Here is a 22,614-nt window from a genome sequence, read left to right as displayed (position 1 = left end):
GTATCTTCCCACTGTGGCTTTATGTGAGGGTCGACTGGAACAGTATTAGGATTAGCATTAGTCATTTCAAATCTGTTTAAAATTTGTTCCGTATAAATACTAAAACTACTACTAAAACTCTTTTCGGTGTAGAGTCGAATTTTGCATTCCAGCAGCGAGGGAATTGTTTTAACCCATATTGTGACTTGTTCAATTTACATACCATGTTTTCGTCATGATCCAACCCTTCTTGTTAAGTCATAAATAGGTGTGTTCAAGTTCTCCATATAAAAATGCTGTCTTTACGTCTAGTTACTTGATTTTGTGATTATTTTGTACAGCCACAGATAGTAACAATCGTATTGAATCTCACCTGACTGTTTGTGCAAAAGTTTCCTGGTAATCAACACGTGACATTTGACCATATCATTTCACACACAGATGTGATTTGTAACGTGGTCATTAAATAAATGAATCACTGTCATTAAAGTTATTATAACAAATCGAAAAATCATCTCGATATTTCTTTTCTCTGTCAATTTGTTGACACTTTCGATTAAAACAAATAGAAATATATTAAAAATATAACTGAACCACAATTTGATGTAATATTAATACTATGAAAGAAACAAATCAAATTTACTTGAAAGAAGACAACTTTTTTCTAAATTACATATTTCGAATAAGGTTTAATTGGACATGTTTTGTTTATATTGTAACGTGTGGCACATGTCACAAGGAAACGTAATCTTAGCAACATAAATGTTATTTTCTTTTATTTGATAAACAAAATTCCTTCGTTGCTATTGAATGTCACTCAAACCCACACCCACTTCCAAATGTTCGTTTAGTTTTGTAATTACTAATTAATTAAAATTTTATTTATGTGTATATACATCTAGTTTTCCTGTTTTCAGTTTCATCCCTCACGTCAATTTCATCCCTCGTATCACATATTCAAATTAAATTATAATAGTTGGAACTTCTCTTAGCAGCAATCTATTCTAATGGAAATATAAAGTTAACAAAGTTAACAAAAACAATTTCTTTTCACATGTTAATTATCTGTCAGAATCACAGACAGTTTTTGTATGTCGACGATAGATCTGCAACTAATTTGATTTCCCTGACTTTCAGGACTAGTAATCGACATCTCCACAATAATGGCATCAAGTTGCCATTATTGTAATTGTTTAAATATTCCTAACGTGTTCCTAAGGAGTCAGCACGTTTTGACAACTCTGGCAATTTTGACAGCTAATGTGAGAGTATTTTGTTCTGCTTAATTGCTGTACATATAATCCGCGATACCGATTATGGAAAGAGGTTATTTTATACGACAAAACATCGCAGAACCTGGGATCCTACAGCAGTATTTGTGTAAAAAGCTACTTTAATGTGTGGGCAAAAGCACCAAGATATGATCCAGCTTTTCTTTTACATTTACCCAAATTCATTTTAGCTTGAGCCGAACCAACTTTTCTAGAAAAACTACCGCCCAATCTATTACTCATTTTTAAATTTCAAACACATTACATTAAAATCTTTTATCTAAAGTATAACTTGCGAATATGGTGTTGATTATTTTTTTATAAAAACTAATCACTTTACATTGCAATCGTTATGATTATTTACAGTGGAAAAATTACTTGACAAATCCAGCCCATTTAGTGTAGCAAACAATAAATCATGGCAGATTCTATCAAATGCCTTTTAAATGTCTGTATAAACAACATCAACCTGTAAATGATTTTCAAGAGCACCAACTGTCGAGAGGTTATAAATAAGAAGGTTGGTCGCAGAAGGTTTACATTTGCAAAATTCATGTTGACTCTCATTTATAATATTTTGGAACTATGGCATAATTATCTTGGAAATGATTTTTTTGGACAATCTTGGTAAACAACAAGTAAACTATCTCCATCCTTTAAGGTAAGTATAACAAATGATTATTTACGTACGTTAGGAAATAAAGTAGATTTTAAAATCATATTAAATTTCATTGTTAGAGGCTTTGTTATTGAGAATCCACAATTCGTTCAATACTGTAGAAGGAATATCATAAGGACCTCTATTACTAGATAAATCAAGACTTCTGAGTTCATTGAAAACATCAATCTGGACAAAATTATAATTAACTTTTTGAATATAAACAAAAATATTAGATTTGTGTCTGCATTGAAGGCTAAAAAGTGAAATAAACAGCTAACGAAGTGTAAATACTTATTTCTTTTGTTGTTTTTGTCTTTCCAATGACGAAATTGTAAGAAGTTATCAAATAATTGTTCAAGATCAGTTTTGAAATCAAATGATATTTTGTGCATATTCAGGTTTCAACAGCAATGAAGGCGATATGTTTATTAATCAAAAGTAAAACATACTTTTGTTGTCTGAAGAATATGCATCGACAAAAGTGTGTGAATTGTTAATTAGACATTGCTATTCCTAACAAATATCAAAATTTTATACATTTTCTTTGATAAGATAATAATAACACTTAAACATCTTTTTTAGCTGCTTTTTTTCAATTCTGTTAAACTTATAAATTCACATCACATAATTAGGACCTTCCCACTTTCCGCATATTTTGGCAAATTGAAATAACCTCTCTCAGTAATTCGCCAAAGAGCATTATAGGATTGGACACCAAACAAAACGAAATTACACAAAGATCAGTTGCCAAGATTGTCAATGAGCTGTCAAAAAATATTAACCGAAACTGAGATCTGAGACGGCTAATCATGAGCGCTGTTTTTTCCCAAACCAATTTAAAAGTTACTTCTCTATGAGAAGTCTCTTCTAATTCTTAGTCTACTTGGATTAAAATACTTTAATGCAATTCGATATACATAAATTTGAACACTGAATCATAACTGGTGGGGTGCATCGTAGTTAGACAATTTCGACATCAACTCCTTGGGGGTGTCCGAGTTCCTGAGTTTTGGAGCTGGAAGACTTTGCAGGAGTGGGGGTGGCTGGTTGGGACAAAGATTTGGGATTAGCGTTATCAACTCTTCTCTTTCGATTATGGTAACTATTATAACTAAATTCAGACAGAAGAAGGACGAACAACTCAAAGAAAAATTGATACTATTAACAATATTCCCTGGTTGCACTTTGAAAAATTGACAAAGGTCGCTAACAATAAGAGACCTTTCTGTCGTTACCAATGGCAGCGGTACCAATCGTCATTTATCCAAATTTGAGTAGCAACTACGGAAAAGTGTTTGTTAAGGAATGAAATTGCACATTGATACTTGGAACCCCTCTGTATAGATGCCCTAACGCAAGCGTCATGCTAGGCAGGGTTTTTAGTTCTTAGTTTTTAGTCTTTGACGTTTCTAGCACACTTTGTAATAATATAATAAACGATCAGTGTTCTTGTAACATCGACTATTATTCTCATCACACTCACACCTCAGTTTTCAAAAGTGTTTGTAGTGATAATTTTGTGTTTATTTAGTGTCCATCTTTTGTCTGAATTTAGTTAGTTACCAAATTCAGACAAATGAAAAAATTTGTTTACTTGTCTGGTAACCTTGGTTACCAATCCAAGAAACAACTGAATTAAATTTTTGTTTTCGTACTATAAACAGTTTAATAACCGAATTAGCGATAATGAAATGGGAAAACAGCAAGTGTGCCTGCAAAAGGTCGAGTGGTTCCGAATTATATTGGAACCGGACGGCACATCGCCAGCAAAAACCGTGAAAGAAGGAAAGAAAAAGGCGGTTCAAATCCAGGTTCTATTGGCAGAAAGAAAGGTCAACCGCCCGGTAAACCCTGAGCACGACTCCGTTCCAAGTTCCGAAAGAGTTAACTATCTAAAGTAAGTAACAACAGAAAAATTCGGCAAAGTGCCACACCGACATCAGACCCCCAAATGGAGTTAGACATAACGTTAATATAAACAATAAAATAGAATAAAGTATGTTAAAAAACAATAACAATTGACAAATGAAGGCGACCGAGGTAACCTTGGTGATCAAGAAATAGTGAGAGTCAGTTTGAGAGAAACAGCTCAAGAGCTCAGTAGTAGCCGTCTTTTTTGTTGAGTCATCCTTTGTATTTCAATTATTTGATTGAATAAATTACTGCAATTTCTTGCATATTCTCTGAGGTTATGGGCCCAGTGCGTGCAGGATAAAGTTATACAATTGAGGTTGAAAGTCAATTGTGGTGAAGGCAACAGACAAAGATGGCGAACGTTACCGTAAATAACATTCTAAAAATTCAACAATTCGATGGCACGAATTTTAGCAATTGGAAATATCGTGTGGGAATTTTGCTTGATGAAATGGAGTTGAGAAGATTCATCGAGGAATCGTTGGAGGTCATTCTTACAGCGGAAAAAGATGTGACAAAACATCCTACGATTAAGTTGAATGAAAGGAAATGTGTTTCGATATTAGTACAGTCAGTTCATGATAGCCAACTTGAGTATGTTCGCGAAAAAGCTCGGGCAAAGGACATGTTCGACACATTATGCACGATTTTCGAAAGGAAAAGTGTGGCGTCGCAAGTTTTATTACGAAAACAATTGCTGACAATGAAATATAATGAGTCGGATGATATGATAAGTTTACTTTTGCAATTTGATAAGAGAATTCGAGAGTTAAAGTCAACGGGAGCTACAATGGAAGAGCTTGATGTGGTTGTACATTTGTTGATTACTATGCCATGAGGTTATGATAACCTAGTGACAGCATTGGAAACAATGGATCAATCAAAGTTAACTGTAGAATTTGTTAAAACGCGGTTAATGGATGAGTACAACAAGCGGACTGGTGAAAATGGTTCGAGTAAATCAATTGAGCCTGGAGCAAATGTTTGCTGGGAAAAAGACAATTATATGTCATATGTGTAAAAAATCTGGACACAAAAAGGCTCAATGTTTTCGCAATAAAAACAAAAAAGAGAGGTCAAATAGAGAAAGCGCAAACGGAGCAAGCGGTTCATCGATGTATGCAATTGCTGAAGATGGTCCCAAAGAGAATTTGGCAGAATCGAAGGCATTTAACGCTCAATTGCAGCAGAATAGCGGGAATTATGCGGAAATAAAATTTGTCCTAGATTCTGGAGCGACTCAGCATATGGTGAATCAGAAGATGTTCTTCGATAAATTGGAACCAATTGACGAAATAAGCATTTCGGTTGCCAAGAAAAATCAAAGCGTTGTTGCAAAGCAACGTGGTGACATTCTCGTTAAAACATTTCACCATGGTGACACATCGGTAAAAACAATGGAGGACGTTCTATTCGTGAATGATTTGAAATGCAACTTGATGTCAATTCGAAGACTAACACAAAAGGGATATCGAATTGTGTTTGAGTGTGATTATGCCTATGTATCGCTGAATGGTATCGAAAAGTTTGTCGGACGCGTAAATGGAAGAATGTATGAGTGACTTTGTACGTTGACAACAATGTGTTTGCGGGATTTACAGGAGTGAATAATTTGAAAACAATATCACAGAATCTATGGCATTTTAGACTTGGTCATCTCAACCGAAATGACATGAAAAAGTTAGCCAATTATATGGCTATTGGTATGAGTAATGTAAAAAAAAATGATACACAGTTGTGCGAATCGTGTGTACTTGGAAAACATGTTCGTTCACCGTTTCCAAGAAATTCAAATAAACGTTCATTGCGAGTTTTGGAATTGATTCACAGTGATGTTTGTGGACCGTATCCAACGAATGCATACGATGGGTCACGTTATTTTGTGACATTCATGGATGATTATTCGAGAGCATCCATGGTCTATTGCATCAAGAGAAAAAGTGAAACGTTTGGTAAATTCAAGGAATTTGTTGCAATGGCTGAGGCACTTCATGGCTCAAAGGTGTCAAAATTGAGACATGATGGCGGTGGTGAATATACGTCAAACGAATTTAAAAAATACTGCAAACAAAAGGGTATTCAGATGTTACTCACCGTTGCATACAATCCGGAAATGAATTCAGTATCTGAACGTTTAAATGAAACGCTGCAACACAAGGCTACGATAATGCTTTTGGCCAGTGGGATGGAAAATAAGTTTTGGAATGAAGCAATTATGTCGGCAAATTATATCAAAAATCGATCGCCAACAAACGCGGGTGGAAAGCAGTTTAAAGACAAGACACCAGCAGAAATTTGGTTTGGAAAGAAACCAGAGCTGTCAAACCTTCGAATATTTGGTTCTGAATGTTACAATCATATTCCAAATGAAATGCGGTTGAAATTACAAGCAAAAGCAACAATATTGAACAACAGAAGCTAATTTTTAGTCGAAATGTAACATTCAATGAATCATCGGTATTAAATCGATCAAAGTTAGTAGAGATAATCGGTTCAGAGGCGGTTACAGATAGTGGGAGTACGTGTGACGGTAAAGCAGTTCAACCAAATGATGATGAACAGTCGCGTACTGATAAAACTGGAGAAATCCACAGTACTAATTTGGATTGTGTTGGTAACGGCGTTTATTTGGATAACATGGGTATCAGCGAGGTAACTCAACGAAAGAGCGGGAGAGTAAGAAAGGCACCGCTACGTTACGGTAATTATGCACCTGAATGTGATGCGCATATGGCACTATCATCTATCGAAGGTGAATCACTAGTGTTATCAGCAGAACGATTTGTTGGTGACGATCCGTCCACAATATCGGAAGCAAAACGGCGTAGTGACTGGTCTGAGTGGGAATAAGCATTCAATTGTGAGATGCAGTCGTTAGCAAAGAACAATACTAGGTCTATTTGCGACTTACCTAGAGGAAGAAAAGCAATCACAAATAATTGAAATGTCTTTATGATTCGGATTGCCTTCATTCTATTCTATTGAGAGGCGGTGTTAATATAAACAATAAAATAGAATAAAGTAAGTTAAAAACCAATAACAATTGACAAATGAAGGCGACCGAGGTAACCTTGGTGATCAAGAAACAGTGAGAGTCAGTTTGAGAGAAACAGCTCAAGAGCACAGTAGTAGTTGTCTTTTTTGTTGATTCATCCTTTGTATTTCAATTAATTGATTGAATAAATTACTGCAATTTCTTGCATATTCTCTGAAAAGTAAGTAACAACAGCAAAATTCGGCAAAGAGCTACACCGATATCAGACCCCCAAATGGAGTTAGACATAAAGTTCGTCCTTCTGTTTGAATTTAGTTATAAGAGTTGCCATATTCAGACAAAAGAGAAGAGTTGTTAATTTGGCTGGCAACCTCGGTTACTAAACCAATAAACCATGTGTAGTGTCCGCGAAAAAGATAAGCCAAAAGGTACCCGAAAACTAGATGTTAAGATTAAAATCTCGGAACTAGAGGGTGAATTAAAACGAATGAAAGTAAGTAATGCAGTAAGCTGTCTGCTAAACTACAGATACCATCGGTAAATCCTGGAAGTACTCCTACTTCTAACCCTAACACCAATCTGTCCTCCCGACCAGCCACCCCACACATCCAAAACGCAGAAGTCTTCCACAAAGTGGGATACTCCTATGGAGGTGGTCTCGAAATCCTGACAACGCACCCCTGTGCTCTTCTGTTGTTTTTATTCTCCGTTGTCATCACAACCGTTATACACGATGTCTAGATATTCTAACATAACCTGCCTCGAGTGAATTGGACCAATGATGAGTAAGTATAGTGTTTGCATGAGTACTGAGGTTTACACTTTAAACTATCAATTATTATTGGTTGATTGTGTCTTCTGAAATTTTATACATTATGTTCCTACTTTATCTACATGTAAAAAATTTAAAAACTAAGTTTCCTAAGTTGTTCTCTAAAGAGATTATAACATTAACTATTCGTTATTCATTTGTAGACATTTGAATTCCGTTCCCATAAACAAATTTCAATTTTGTTCATAAAATCAGGTAGACTAAAAAGTTTTCTTTACTTGTTTACCACCAAACTTTAATCAGTTCAAACTTTTATTTCATACGAACCACATCTCTCTGAAGTTGCTTCTACGCTTCAATTCAAAATTATTAGTTAAATATTCTCGCTTTTATTAATGAGTCCCTGCCTCATTGGAAATGATAATCGGAAGAAATACTTGTGTATAGTAATGCTAGAAATGAAACAGATCGTATCAAACTGTTATTTTTAGGGAATATTTTTGTCTAAATTCATTAATTTACTTACAGGAATTCCCAACTAAACAAAGAATAAGTACTTTCATGTATATGACGCTCCTTAAAACAACACATTAGTACCTAATTAATTTGTTTTCAGAATAAATTAAGATTGAAATCTTAAAGTACGATGCAAAAAGCAAATGGTGTAAAGATTCTAGTGGCCCAAGAATTGGATTTAAATGTAAGTATAATTTTCATCTGCATTCAAGATTTTTATAACTAATGACATATTTTATGTTAAAACACACACAATTAAATTGTTTAATTTAAATGAAAAACAAATAAAATTGGTATATATAATATGATTAATCTTTAATAATTTTATATATCTTTTATAAGGTATTTTGACGATTCGTTGGGCACGAGGAGTTACTGACACATGGAAAGGCTGATTACCATCATATAAATGAAGATGAAATGAGCCATGACAAAACCTGACGACATCGAGAAATATTTTCTCTGAGGCTATGAAATATGAAAAAAAAATCCAAAAAATCCGAAAAAAGTACAAGAAAAAATCACAATAAAGAAGAAAACAGCATTACCAAGAAACCGTCTTCAAAAATTCTACCAAAAAGGTTGAGGTCTAGAATGTTCCCGTTGGAGTTCCACATATCTATCTCTGTATATAGCAGGTACTTTCATTTTATGGAAATGTTTCCATAGTGTGGATCTAGGTTTCAACTCATCTATCATCTGAGAATGAAGCTTGTTTATAGCAATTATAATTTTAGATTAGTGTCGAAGTAATTCTTCCTTAAATTTTAATCTGTACTGTAATCACTAAATGTGTTTCCTAAAAAAATATGTTGCATATAACTTTTAAGTACCTCCACTGAATAATTGAAGGTTAAAAAAATCGACAATGGGTCGAATCCATTTATTAACAACCTAACTTATATTAAATTAACCACATAACTTAAAGGTAAAGAAAGTACTTTTATTTGAAAAGTTATATTATATATGAATATTTGGGAATCACATTTATAGTCATTTAGTGTAGGTTGAAATATAAGGAAGAATTTCATTCGAAACAGTTCTACCATTTAGTATAACTCATCTCATCTCGATATTTCTTTGCTCTGTCAATTTGTTGACACTGTGGATTCAAACGAATAGAATTATACCAAAAAATATAACTGAACCACAACTTGATGTAATATTAATACAATGCAAGATCAATTCAAATTTACTTGAAAGACGACAACGTGTTTCTAAACTACATATTTCGAATTAGGATTAATTGAATTAACCATAACTCTTGCCTATAATTGGACAGGGTGACATGCTATAAGGTGACGTAATCTTAGCAACATAATTGTTATTTTCTTTTATTTGACAAACAAACTTCCTTCGTTTCTATTGAAACATGAATGTTTGCAAAAACGTCACTCAATCCAATACTCACTCCCAAATGTCCGTTTATTTTTGTAATTACTAATTAATTAAAATTTTATTTATGTATATATACATCAGGCTAATTATCTTCCTTTCAATTTCATACCTCACCTCTCTTAGCAACAAAATATATATCGGAATTTAAGTATAAAGTTAACAATGTTAACAAAAAAAAATTCTATTCACAAGTTAATTATATGCAGAATCACAGACAGTATTTCTTTGATTCAAAATAAATATCAACGAGAGATCTGCAACTGATTTGATTTCAGTGACTCGTAATCGAAACCTTCAGACAGTAGGTTGCTATTATTGTAAATGTTTAAATATTTCACCTATTAAAATCAAAAGATAATTCACGGAGTTGATTCTTTAAGCAAGAATTAGTGAGCGGCAAATTTCAACTAGGTACTGAATTTTTTCTATCACGTTTGGTTGGATTATTACCCTCAAACAACACTAAGATATCAATCTTTCCAAATTTGCTAATTTTATGTCAAAATTTAATTAGATTCCTCATCTCTAGATGACAACTTCAAATAATGTCAACACATTTTATTAACAAAATCATGAAAAAGTGATTTCTACTTTACAATTTTCTGATTTGCAACCTTTGTTCAGATGAAATTTATAATTAATAGCTCTATCATATGTAATTTTGCTGAAATTTTCATCTACGTTTGTGCATATATATTTTAAGTGTCTCCACGTTTTCTTGAGAGCTGACAAATTGGACAACTTGGCCTTAGTTGCTGATTTATAATCGCGATTCTAGGAACCTGGGATCCTATTAAGTTGTACTTTTCTAAAAAATCTTTATAAACTTTCAAGAGGTGAAACACAATTTACTTTATCTTGAATGTCTATAGGAGCATAAACTTTTTTTTCATTTATGATATTATTATCCTTATTACAGATATTTTAGAAGAATACTGCTTAATAGGATACAAGGCTCCGCGATGTATCGCGATTAAATGATCAGCGAATAAGCAGAACAAAAATATTCCATCTTTAGTTCTCGATGTTGTCAGTGTGTTGTCAAATCACGCATACTCTCAAGAAAATATGGAGACACCAAAAATATATATGCACCAAAGTAGATGAAAATTTTAGCAGAACTGAAAGCCGTTAATTATAAGTTTCAACCGAACTAAGATTGCAAATCAATATTTACGCAGAAAATTGTAAAATAGTAATCACTATTTTATGATTTGGTTTATGAATTGTGTTGATATTATTTGAATTTGTCATCCAGACATGAAGAATCTAAATAATGTGCGATATAAAAGTATCAAATATGGAAAGATTAGTATATCATTTGAGGGTGATAACCAATGGTGAAAAAGAAAGTGCATAGTTGAAATCTGTCGCTCAGTTATTCAAGCTGAGAGAATCACCTACGTGAATTTACTGTTGATTTAAAAAGGTGAAATATTTAAACAGTTACAAAAATAGCAACTTCCTGTCTGAATATTTATATTACGTGCCCTGAGAGTCACTGAAATCAAATCAGTTGCAGATCTCTCGTCGACATTTATTTCAAGCTTCAATAGCAACCAATTGTTTGTAAAAAAATAAAATAACATTTATGTTGCTAAGATTACGTTTCCTTATGACACATGTCACAAGTATGTAATTTAGAACAAAGTTGTCTTCTCCGAAGCAAAACTTGATTTGATTCTTATATTGTATTAATATTTCACCAAATTGTGGTTCAGTTATATCTTTTCTTATAATTCTATTCGTTTTAATCCACAGTGTCAGCAAACTGACAGAGCAAAGGAATATCGTGATGATTTTTCGATTTGATATAATATTGTTGATGGTAGAAATGTTTCGAATCAATCTCATCCTTATATTTCAACCTACACTGGAAGACTATAAATGAGATTCACAAATAATTAAATATAACTTAACTTTACAAATAAAATTGCTTAGTTTAACTTAACAGCGGCGTTTACTAGACAAGGAATCGCACTTTCGGTCAGAAAAGGACGCAAAACAAAACATAGCCCGTAATGTGGTGCCGCCACGAAATCAAACAAACATTCGGTTTTAAAACGTTCGTGTGCACAATTTTTTGCACTTGACAGGACCGCACTCGAGATCTCATATTTATAACGAATTTATTGGTTGTAAATAGATTATGAAATTTATAATAGTAATGAATTCTTAATATATTTTTATTAATTAAAATTATATAAAATTAATATATGATACAATAATATATATGAAAAATATAATAATGTATACAGTTACTAATGGGGTTTGTGTCGTATAGTTAGTTCTAAACCAATCACATTTTATCATATAAACAAATATAATAAATACGATATACAAATACGGATGTCGATTTACAATCTATTATTAATTTAAAAAAATGATCTCAAAGTTAATCTTTTATCGATTCTTATTGTTTCGATTTTGATTGTGTAGGATAGTGACCTTATCTCTAAATTTGCATTTAGTACATACTCTTGGCGCCACGAAAATTACTTTCGCACCCTTAGAGTGAGGAGTGATACAAACCAGTGCATGTGACCTGCGTGTATTTTTGTGTCGAAATTTAAGTGAAATGTGATAACATCAACAAAACGGATGGAATTTTTCTGTTCGGGTAGTACTTGAGTTAAGTGGTCAATGAGAGGGGTGCGATTCAGTATACATTTAAAACGAGCCAGAAATTTTAGTTCAGTTTTGGTGGTTGAAGAAACAGTCACAGTTTCAAACAAAGAAACAAATTAGTCTTATTTTAGTCGTGAGCCAAAGTGTAATTTATTGTAAACTCTTAAAGGTAAGTTTTTTATTCAATTTTGATTTATATTGCTGTATTATTGTTTAGTATATATATATTTGTTAATTCATGTCATCAATTAATTGATTTTTACTTGTATATGTCACAATTTTGATATTATTTCATATTTTTGTGTCCTTGGTTTTCCATTGGTTGCATCTATATTCCATGTTCATTGTTTGTTGTTGGTTTTTCTCCCAGTGAAATTATGAATAAAGAATGATTTATTTGAAGAATGTATTATGTTTATTTCAAATCGAATTTAGTGAATTTAATATAAATATCATAGTTTTAAATTTTTATTACATATATAGTATATAGTCGGCTGCAGAATGGCATTACCACCCCAAGGTCGAGTTTATGTAATTAAATTAACTTTATAAAATTGGAATATCAAGTGACACATAATTATGAAATTTAAAATCAAAGAAACATGAACCATTGTATATTATAATGTATTTATATATAATAGTATACAATAATAAAATAAAAGCAATATTAATTCTAGAAAATGCCGAAAACGCGTAGATTTGCTTCTTGGACTAAGAGACGTGGAAAAAAATCAAAAGTTCAAGTAAATGTACAAAGAAAAAGGGAAGTAGAGAAAATAGGATCATATATTGTGGATAAACTTTTAGAACGAGTTGAGAATTATAAAGAATCTACCCAATGTTCCCGATATATTTTAAATGAGATACTAGATAATATTTTCAATTCACGTCCAAACGAAGAAGCTCTTAGTCCATGTGGTACAACAACCCCGTTACGTTCTGTTAGAACTAAGTCTAATTTAACCCCATGCAAAAGTGAAAGAAAAACGTTTTCAGAAATAAATGAAGAATATGAACGGTACGTTTTTATTCAAATTGGCAAAATTCATCTTTTTTGGAAACCATATCTGACGGCGACGACTTAATTAGTATTATTTTAGAATTGAAAATTTTCCTTTGGATATAGAAGTTGTTCCTGAAATCAATTCATTGACAGGTTATCGAATTGTAGATATCAGATACTTCCTAAATATAACAACTAAAATTCAAGTACAACACAACAAGAGGTGCACTGGTGGACAATTAGTTAATCTAAAAGAAGTGCGATGTGGGTTAAGAAGCACATTTATTTTAAAATGCAACATTTGTGACAAAGAAGTATCAGTTTCAACAGAAAATCCGAAAACAAGGTCCAAAATTAATAGAGCAGCTGTATGGGGAACATTTTCAGTAGGAAGCACCTACGCACATTTAATGGAATTATTGAAAGTAATGGATATTCCATGTTTATCTAAAAATTTGTATTATAAAATTCAAAATGAATTGGATCAGGTGTGTTATAGTACCATTACTGAAATTTTTATTGTTTTTATACATGAAATATTATAGGTATGGAAAGAATCATTATGGCTTGCTTTGGAAGAAGCTGGAAAATTAGAACGTGAAGCTGCAATTAAGGAAGGAAATGTAGATTCACATGGCATTCCATATATAACTGATGGATATTTAGATGGAGGATAGTCTAAACGAAGCTATGGACATACGTATAATGCAAATTCTGGAGCTGTAAGTCTATAATATATTCGGATATGTAACAAATAACATTTTATGTTATAATTTGTAGGCTGTTATAATAGGGAAAACAACAGGAAAAGTATTATTCGTAGGTGTAAGGAATAAATAGTGTTGTATTTGCGCTAGAGCCGAAAACAATAATGAAGCTGCTAAAACACATATTTGTTTTAAAAATTGGTCCGGTTCATCATCTTCAATGGAACAAGATATAATAGTAGAGGGATTTAATAACAGCATAGAAATGCATGGGATGAAATACTTAAAATTTATTGCAGATGGTGATTCCTCAGTTTTTAAAAATATTAAAGAAAAGGTACCATATGGACACGAGGTAAACTTGTAATATAAAATAATAGTTAGATAAATTTTACAAATATTTACACAATACTTTTTAGGTTGTTAAAATTGAATGCATGAACCATGTATTAAAAAATTTCAGTAAAAACCTTTACAAATTAAAAAAGATACTCAAGGGGTCCCTGTTGATGCCAGAAAGATGTTAAAAAGCGATACTATTAATGAACTAAATAAATCAGTTCAATCTGCAATTTACGCAAATACGCAGGATCCAGAAAATCTAAGAGCCGATATTAGAAATTCAATATATCACGTTTATGGTAATCACAGTGCTTGCAAACAGTATTTGTGCACCAATACTGGAGACGTTTCTAACGATCGAACAACTCAACTTATATCTTTTGGCCTGCATCACCATCTTTTTGGTGCTATTGAGCAATTATTAATGAAGGCTGATTTACTTCTTGATAAAGAAACCAACAATAAAGCAGACATTTTTATGAATATAATGGCTCGTTTCAATATGGGAAAAAGATTGAACTTGATTCAAAGAAATTCATTTCAAATACGAGCTCATTTAAGCGTCCTCTCTTACAATTATGGTTCAGATTGGCATACAAAACCTTGGAAATCATATTTTAATGAAAGTCCAGGTAAAAATCTAAAAAAATTTATAAGTGCTCAGGGTAATGAAAAAGAGCGGAAGCGCAAAAATCCTTATGATAGGGAATCTGTAAAAAAAAGGATCAAATTTTCAGGAGATTCTAACTATGGTCCTAACATAGCGGAAACATATGTTTCAGATAGTGATATCAACTCAGCAGTACAAAATTTGTGCGAACGTTTGAAGGTGGTGTATGCTTTATGTATATATACATAATTTTTAAACAAGTTTTCTTAAAGATTACTAAAGAAGAACAGTTTAAAATAAACGAAAAAACAATTGGCCAATTTAACAATCCAAATTATTTAACGGAAATAATGCACCGGCTTACTGCTTCCAATTTTGGAGATGTTATAAAATTAAAAGAATCGACATCTTGTGATAGTATAGTTAAAAAAATTTTAAGAAAAAATAATTTTTCTACTGAAGCTACAAAGTACGGGAAAATAAATGAAACGGTAGCAATAAAAAAATTTGAAGAAGATTACAATAAAATTGTAAAGCCTGCCGGTTTATTTGTTGTCATTCTTCATGGATATTTAGGAGCTTCACCTGATGGTATCAAATTTTTATAAATTATATTGTGTATTTTTATAATTAAATTTTTATATTTTCAGGAATTATTTCTGAAGACGAAATTGTGGAGGTCAAGTGTTCTTATAAGACCTTCAAATCTGGATATTCGTTAGAAGAGGGGATTATAAGAAAACAAATACCATATTTGTCAATGAAAGACAATAAAATAGCACTTAGGAAAAATCACGAATATTACTATCAAATACAAGGCCAACTAAATATTATAGGAGCTAAACGATGCTATTTTATTGTATATTCAGGGCCAAAAAATAAAATTCACGTCGAAGTAATTCCTAAAAATGAAGACTTTTGGATTAACAAAATGCTTCCAAAATTGGAAAGATTCTTTTTGAATTGTCTGGGGCCAGAGATAATTTTAAATAGAAGATGGCGAAATTTAAAATGTTTAGATCCACCCTACATCAGAGAAGCGCAAGAAAAGAAAAAAAAGTGACATTTTAATAAAACATTAATTTTTGAAATAATTTGTTTCACTACGTTCCATTCCTATAAATTTCATTCAAATTACAAAGTTTACGCATTACTTTACTGTAATTATAAACCAAATAATATTGTATATAAAAAGTGTTTTGATTTTAATTTATCAGATAATGAAAATTGTATTGTATTATATTATATTGAACAATAAGCAGAATTTTCATTTTAGATTTCCAGGTTAAAAATTTACTATTTAAATAATTTGATAACTATTTAAATAATGAGATTATAATATATTTTTACATCACATAAATTTAATTAATGATGAATAATCAATTATCAATATTTTTTTTTTGAATTTCTTGTATGATACAGGCTCACATGGCTTTCTTACATGTGGCCAATTTGTAATTCTGAAATTAGTAGTATTATGAATCAAAGAGTTTCTAAATTTTATTACTATAATAACGTATAAAAATGTACAAATTTCCCTGAATACGTCCAGTCAATAGGCCATCTATGAATAATGAGTGGAACACATGACATACCCCCCTTCCTTCTCCCCAATCACTTATACTTACAGATTTCTATGATTATTCGGTTTACGTATGAAATTTTATTAATTTGCTAATTTGGAGCAAATCTAAAAAACGAATTATTTTTCTCGGAAAATTTTTACTGTACAGTCTTGTTAAATATCTAAACTTTGACATGACATATTTTATTTACCAAAATATTCTTTATTTTTTGAGTTATTTGCTGTACAAAAATGGTAGAAAATGACCTTAGTTTGATCATCAATCACTTTGTTATTAAATAAAATTACGGCTTTAAAACTATGTCATGTCAAAGATCAAACATTTGTTAATCCGCACCCAAAATTTCAAATAGATTGATTGCGTAGTTTTTGAGATTTGCTCCAAGTCGTCGGCGGCGTTTGTATAGGGAATTTAACACAGGGAGACGCCGCCCTTAAGGCGATAATTTAGTTTGGTGTTATAAAATGGTTTCGACACATTGTCGATTATTTCAAACTCCAATTATTCAGTAGCAAGATTTACAGCTATACCGTATCAAAAATGATGAGCGTGTCTACTCGCATATTGAGACATATTTTATGTTAAAACACACAATTAAATTATATAATTTAAATGAAAAACAAATAAAATTGGTATATATAATAAAATTAATCTTTAATATTAATTTTATATATCTTTTTTAAAGTATTTCAACGATTCGTTGGGCACGACGAGTTACGTTCACATGGAAAGGCTGATTACCATCGTATAAATGAAGATGAAATGAGCCACGACAAAACCTGACGACATCGGCAAATATTTTCTCTGAGGCTATGAAATATGAATAAAAATCCAAGAAATCCGAAAAAAGTACAAAAAAAAATCACAATAAAGAAGAAAACATCATTACCAAGAAACCGTTTTCAAAAGTTCTACCAAAAAGACTGGGGACTGGAATGTTTCCGTTGGAGTTCCACATATCTATCTCTGTATATAGCAAGTACTTTCATTTTATGGAAATGTTTCCATAGTGTGGATCTAGGTTTCAACTCATCTATCATCTGAGAATGAAGCTTGTTTATAGCAATTATGGTTTTAGATTAGTGCCGAAGTAATTTTTCCTTCAATTTTAATCTGTACTGTAATCACTAAATGTGTTTCCTAAAAAAATATGTTCCATATAACTCAGTCCTCCACTGAATAGCTGAAGGTTAAAAAAATCGACAATGGGTCGAAACCATTTATTAACAACCAACCTTATATTAAATTAACCACATAACTTAAAGGTAGACAAAGTAGTTTTATTTGGAAAGTTATATTATATATAAATATTTGGGAATCACATTTATAGTCATTTAGTGTGGGTTGAAATATAAGGATGAATTTGATTCGGAACAGTTCTACCATTTAGTATAACTCACTCATCTCGATATTTCTTAGCTCTGTCAATTTGTTGACACTGTGGATTCAAACGAATAGAATTATACCAAAAAATATAACTGAACCACAACTTGATGTAATATTAATACAATGTAAGATCAAATCAAATTTACTTGAAAGACGACATCCCTCACCTCTCTTAGCAACAAAATATATATCGGCATTTAAGTATAAAGTTAACAATGTTAACAAAAACAATTTCTATTCACATGTTAATTATCTGCAGAATCACAGACAGTATTTCTTTGATTCAAAATAAATGTCGACGGGAGATCTGCAACTGATTTGATTTCAGTGACTCGTAATCGAAACCTTCAGACAGTAGGTTGCTATTATTGTAAATGTTTAAATATTTCACCTTTTTAAATCAAAAGATAATTCACCTAGTTGATTCTTTAAGCAAGAATTTGTGAGCGGCAAATTTCAACTAGGTACTGAAATTTTTCTATCACGTTTGGTTGGATTATTACCCTCAAATAACACTAAGATACCAATCTTTCCAAATTAGCTAATTTTATGTCAAAATTTAATTAGATTCCTCATCTCTAGATGACAACTTCAAATAATGTCAGCACATTTTATTAACAAAATCATGAAAAAGTGATTTCTACTTTACAATTTGCTGATTTGCAATCTTTGTTCAGATGAAATTTATAATTAATAGCTCTATCATTTGTAATTTTGTTGAAATTTTCATCTACGTTTGTGCATATATATTTTAAGTGTCTCCACGTTTTCTTGAGAGCTAACAAATTGGACAACTTGGCCTTAGTTGCTGATTTATAATCGCGATTCTAGGAACCTGGGATCCTATTAATTAGTATTTTTCTAAATTATTACTCAAGCCTTAACCATTATGTTAAACCCTACACATTTTCCATTTAAATTCAATCCATTGATGTTAATCATCAAATTTGACTCTTTTAAGAAATTATGTGTTATGAATTACATCTGAAATAAATTAATGGCGTGTTTGTAGTTGTTGAGTTTTTGAATGATGAGATACCTAGTGTTCTCAAGTTTCACAGCATCTCTTGAATGTTGAAATTGTTAATATTTCAAATTAAGTTGTAGGAACAATTGTAAATAACAGTTGCTAATTTACAATAAGTGTTGTATTGTTTTTTAATTTTGATTTCCCTACTACATAATTTGTTGCATTTATTCAGACATATTGCAACAGTTACACTAATAACAAAATATATCTATTTTAGAGCTCTGATTTCAAATAGTGTTAATTCGTCATGAAATTCTCGAAAATCAAGTCACATGAAAAATTCCCGTGGGCTTTAATTTTGCTGAATCAAAATATTACCAATCATATTAAAATTCATTTAAGTAAAGTTAGGCATATGATATATTATCAAAACACCAAGATGTCTTAAAAACTGTAAAAAAGAATTCCGATTTGTATATATATCAAAGGTTAATCAAAGTTATACAATATTACATAGTACAGAGAGTATTTAGTGTACAATATCGTGTTATATATACCGCCCCTTTGGTTAACTGAATCAGTGCACTACATCGACGTATAATCAAATTGAGCCATCCCTAATTAAAAATCGCTCCGTTATTTTCCTTCTTTCAAAAAAACCTTTGGTCATTGTGTTTTTCAATCTCTTCTTCAATATGATATATTCAATCAATTTTTGAAGACAATTTTTGCAATACCCTCAAATATTATTTCTTTTTACAGATGGCAAATTTAAATAAAGCATCCTGAGAACTCCATGTACATCCCAACGCATATGGAGAGTTACTACCACGATTTTAACATATTTTTAAAGCAAGTATGGAGCATATAGGTAAAGCAAGTAAATTGTGTCTCACTTCTTGAATGTCTATAAGAGCATAAACTTTCATTTCAATTATGATATTATAATTATTATTATTATTATAGATATTTTAGAAGAATACTGCTTAATAGGATACAAGGGTCCGCGATGTTTGGTAGTATAAAATACCTTCATTCTATGATCAGTATCGCGAATAAGCAGAACGAAAATACTCCATCTTTAGTTCTCGATGTTGTCAGTGTGTTGCCAAAACATGCATACTGTCAAGAAAATATGGAGACACCAAAAATATATATGCACCAAAGTAGATGAAAATTTTAGCAGAACTGCAAATGATAAAGCCATTAATTATAAGTTTCAACCGAACAAAGATTGCAAATCAATATTACGCAGAAAATTGTAAAATAGAAATTACTATTTTATGATTTGGTTTATAAGTTGTGTTGATATTATTTGAATTTGTCATCCAGACATGAGGAATCTAAATAATTTGCGATATAAAATTATCAAATATGGAAAGATTAGTATATCATTTGAGGGTGATAACCAATGTTGAAAAAGAAAATTTCAGTGTTGAAATCTGTCGCTCAGTTATTCAAGCTGAGAGAATCACCTACGTGAATTTACTGTTGATTTAAAAAGGTGAAATATTTAAACAGTTACAAAAATAGCAACTTACTGTCTGAAGGTTTAGATTACGTGCCCTGAAAGTCACTGAAATCAAATCAGTTGCAGATCTCTCATCGACATTTATTTCAACTTTCAATAGCAACCAATTGTTTGTCAAAAAATAAAATAACATTTATGTTGCTAAGATTACGTTTCCTTATGACATATGTCAGAAGTATGTAATTTAGCAAAAAAGTTGTCTTCTCCCAAGCAAAACTTGATTTGATTCTTATATTTTATTTCACCAAATTGTGGTTCAGTTATATCTTTTCTTATAATTCTATTCGTTTTAATCCACAGTGTCAGCAAATTGACAGAGCAAAGGAATATCGTGATGATTTTTCGATTTTTTATAATATTGTTGATGGTAGAACTGTTTCGAATCAATCTCATCCTTATATTTCAACCTACACTGGAAGACTATAAATGAGATTCACAAATAATTAAATATAACTTAACTTTACAAATAAAATTACTTAGTTTAACTTACGTCGAAAATTTAGTTTGGTGTTATAAAATGGTATCGACACATTGTCGATTTTTTCAACCACCAATTTTTCAGTAGAAAGATTTACAGCTATATATAACATAATTATTTATAATATATACAACATAATTATTTAGGAAACGCATTTACCGTCATAGAGTACAGATTACAATAGGAAAAATTTCTTCGCCACAATTATAAAATTATAATTATTATAAACATGCTTAATTCTCAAAATGAAAGTACCTGCTTTATACACAGACAGATATGTGGAACTCCAACGGGAACATTCCAGTCCTCAGCCTTTTTGGTAGAACTTTTGGTAATGCTGTTTTCTTCTTTATTGGGATTTTTGCTTTTACTTTTTTTGATTTCTTGGATTTTTTTTTCATATTTCCCGATATGTGGCTTTGTCATAGCACATTTCATCTTCATTTATATGATAGTAATCAGTCTGTCAATGTGTCAATTCCTGATGTCCAACGAATCGTCGAAATAGCTTATTTGTTTTTTATTTAAATTAAATAATTTAATTGTGTGTGTTTTAGCATAAAATATATCATTAATTATAAAAATCTTGAATACAGATGAAAATTATACGTACATTTAAATCCAATTCTTGGACCACTAGAATCTTTCCAGCATTTGCCTTTTACATCGTACTTTCAGATTTCAATCTTAATTTATTGAATTTATTCTGAAAACAAATTATGTATAAGAGAGGTAGGTTTCGATATGAACTGATTAAAGTTTTGTGGTAACCAAATAAAGAAATCTTTTTGGGCTACTTGATTTTATGAAAAATATTTAAGTTTGCTTATGACAACGAAATTCAAATATCTGCAAATGAATAATGAATTGTTAATGTCATAAGCTCTTTATAGAACAACTTAAGAAACATAGTTCTTAATTATTTTTACAGGTAGATCAAGTTGGAACATATTGTATAAAATTTCATAAGATTTGTGCTCTCAATCATTAACATCCATATTGCTTAAAAGTAAATCCCAATCAACTAATGACAAGTGATAGTTTAAAGAGTAAACCTCAGAACTCATGAAAACACTAAACTCATTATTAGTCCAATTCACTCGGGGCAGGTTTCAACCTCCAGTTACTAAAAATATATCCACTGATGCACAATGATTGGAATAAAAATCAAAACCAGATGCTGGTAAACTGTTCCAATTATTCAATTTTGGCTTTTGACCATAATGGATATAAAGACTTTCATGTCTTTTCGGTGAGCACAGGGGTGCGTCATCATCAGACGATTTCGACATCACTTTTATAGGCGTGACCCACTTCGTGGAAAACTTTTGCGTTTCGGAGGTGTGGGGTGGCTAGTTGGGAGAAAGGATTGGTGTTAGAAGTAGGAGTATTTCCAGGATTTACCGAAGGTGTCTGTAGTTTAGCAGACAGCTTACTGCATTACTTACTTTCATTCGTTGTAGTTCACCCTCTAGTTCCGATATTTTAATCTTAAGGCCTCTTGAAGCGCCGGTAGACTTTTGGGTTTTATTGAGATTTTCACTTGGCTTGTCTTTTCTCCTCAAACTACATATAGTTTATTTATCTGAGTTTGAATCCGAATATAAACGCACACTGGTAAAATGTAATATTTTTCAAGGAAAAGAATAATATATATTAGGGCAAATTTTAATATTGATAAGATTTAGATGACTGAGATAATGTTAGAAATTGTTCAGTGTTCAAATTTATGTATTTTGAATTGAATTAAAGCAAAAAGGTCAATACACTAACATTTAGAAAAAAGTTTTCATAGAAAAGAAACACTTAAATTAGTTTGGCAATATTGTGAAGACTGATATGGAATAGGGTTCGTATTCTTTGACAA

The 22,614-nt window shown here is 31.3% G+C and overlaps 1 long non-coding RNA gene across 1 annotated transcript in view; it reads right to left on the bottom strand.

Moving 5' to 3' along the window:
* The window catches only part of LOC126264216 (uncharacterized), a 169,712-nt gene extending 147,381 nt beyond the window's left edge, over window positions 1-22,331 (bottom strand). Inside the window, exons 1-2 of the long non-coding RNA XR_007546976.1 lie at window positions 22,196-22,331; window positions 21,361-21,453 (exon numbers count right to left, since the gene is read on the bottom strand). This is a non-coding gene — a long non-coding RNA (uncharacterized LOC126264216). The remainder of the gene's footprint in view (window positions 1-21,360; window positions 21,454-22,195) is intronic.
* Between the last annotated feature and the right edge of the window lie 283 nt (window positions 22,332-22,614).

This window comes from Aethina tumida, chromosome 1, assembly GCF_024364675.1.
Source record: "Aethina tumida isolate Nest 87 chromosome 1, icAetTumi1.1, whole genome shotgun sequence".
Lineage (NCBI taxonomy): Eukaryota > Metazoa > Arthropoda > Insecta > Coleoptera > Nitidulidae > Aethina > Aethina tumida.
The sequence above is the reverse complement of the archived record's forward strand: the minus strand, read 5'-3'. Positions and strand labels throughout refer to the sequence as shown.